General features: G+C 44.3%; 1 pseudogene across 1 annotated transcript; it reads right to left on the bottom strand.

Moving 5' to 3' along the window:
• Nucleotides 1-1,235: 1,235 nt before the first annotated feature.
• On the bottom strand, nucleotides 1,236-1,707 carry LOC308248075 (ferritin light chain-like; annotated as a pseudogene). Its single transcript has one exon. The product of its transcript is annotated as a ferritin light chain-like (transcript).
• Between the last annotated feature and the right edge of the window lie 313 nt (nucleotides 1,708-2,020).

Here is a 2,020-nt window from a genome sequence, read left to right as displayed (position 1 = left end):
GATGATAAATATGTTGCTTACCTCCCACAGAAGTTGTGAAGATTAAATGAGATACTATATATAGCATTCAAAGCAGTGCCTGGCATATAAAAAAATCTCAAGAAGTACTTGCTGTATTGCCTGCACTGGCTTGCTCAGACTACCATAACAAAGTACCACAGATGGGTTGGCTTAAATAATACAAATTTATTTTCTCACAGTTCTGGAGGCTAGAAGTCTGAGATCAAGGTTGGGTCTTTGAGGGTCATGAGGGAAGGTTCTGTTCTCTCTTTTTCTTATGTATGATCATCTTCTCTCCATGTTTTCATATGGTCTTTCTTCTGTGTGTGTGTCTGTGTCCAAATTTCCTCTTCTTATAACGACTTCAGCCATATTGGATTTAGATCCACTCTAATTACTTTATTTTAATACTTAATACTTGATTGCCTAAGAACCCTATCTCCAAATAGGTCACATTCTAAGGAACTAGGTGTTCGGAATTCAATATATGAATTTTGAGGGATATGATTCAAATCCTAACAGTGCCTAAACAAAGTTCTAAATGAAAGTTACTCTCAGGGTGAATTTTATTTCTTCAAAGTTGCCTGTTTTTTTGTGTGTTTTTTTTTTCTTTTCTTTTGAGTAACCAGTGTAAATTTTCTGCCTTTCTCATGTTATCTCCTATTTATAAATTCTTTTTTAAAACTTACATAAATATATTGGTCAAAGTTCTAAGGGTGCTGGACAGGTTTTTCCCCAAGGGAAAACCCATGGCATTGTAGGTCAATCAGTAACTCAATACCTAAATATGGGGTGGCTTATTATAATGCACTTAAGATTTTTTTTGGCAAACTCAACTTTATTATTTTATTATTGAAAACACCATGGGAAATATTCCTTCCTCTCTTATCTCCTCCCTCCCTCCCTCCCTCCCTCCCTTCCTTCCTTCCTTCCTCCCTCCCTCCCTCCCTCCCTTCCTTCCTTCCTTCCTTCCTTCCTTCCTTCCTTCCTTCCTTCCTTCCTTTCTTCCTTTTCCTTCTTCTTTCTTCTTCCTTCTTTCTGCAAAAAGCTTTCTTGTTTTCATTTGCTCCAATGCATGGGAGAAGGCTCCAGGGTGGTTAAAAGGATGCCTAGTGGTTTGGGGGAGAGGCTCAGGCAAAAGCCAGACACCAGGGGAATACAGAGGGGCCCCTGAAAGGCCTCTGGGCTCCAAAGGCTCTGAGTTGTGCTTGAAGGTGAGCCTTTCAAAGAGATACTCACCCAGCCCAGCCTGAGGGCTGGCCAGCCTGCAGAGGTGGTCGCCCATCTTCTTGATGAGTTTCACCTCCTCATCTAGGAAGTGGTTCTCCAGGAAGTCACAGAGATGAGGGTCAGTAAGAGCAGAACCCAGGGAAGATCCAAAAGGGCCTGGTTCAGGTTCTTCCCCTTGTCTTTGGCGGCTTCCATGATGTCCTGAGTTTTGCCTCACTCACCTTGGGAAGGCTTCAGCACGTACTGGAAGAAAATGCGGCTACCACGCTGGTTTTGCATCTTTAAGAGATGCTTAGCGCCCTCACACTTCTCTGCCAACTTGAAGAAGAAGTGGCCCTCCAGAGCCACATCATCCCAGGTAAAATAGAAGCCCAGAGACAGAGGTAGGTGCAGGAGGCCTGCAGATGCAGGTTGACCAGATAGTTGACTGGCAGCCTCCACCACGGTGGAATAATTCTGATGAATTTGGGAACTCATGGTTGTTCAGCAGTAAGGAGTTAAGGTCAAAAAATGGTGTTGGCTGGTCTTGGAGGCGGGGGATGGCTGAGGTGGTTATGAAGGTGGTGACTGGAAAAGAGGTTGGAGGGTGGTCAGAGGCTGAAAGAAAGGGCATCCCTGGGTCTGTTCCAACCAAACACTGTTGAAGCAAGAGACAGATTGGGGGACCACTGAGGGCACCCGCAGCAATCTCCTCTTCCAGTAGTTGTTATTAGTTAGGAAATACTGTCAGTCAAGTCCCAAAATGCTTATGGCTGGCATGAAGAGGTACCTCTGTGTGTGAGCTGGGCCT

The sequence above is a fragment of the Plecotus auritus genome (assembly GCF_963455305.1).
Source record: "Plecotus auritus genome assembly, chromosome: 5".
NCBI lineage: Eukaryota > Metazoa > Chordata > Mammalia > Chiroptera > Vespertilionidae > Plecotus > Plecotus auritus.
The sequence above is the reverse complement of the archived record's forward strand: the minus strand, read 5'-3'. Positions and strand labels throughout refer to the sequence as shown.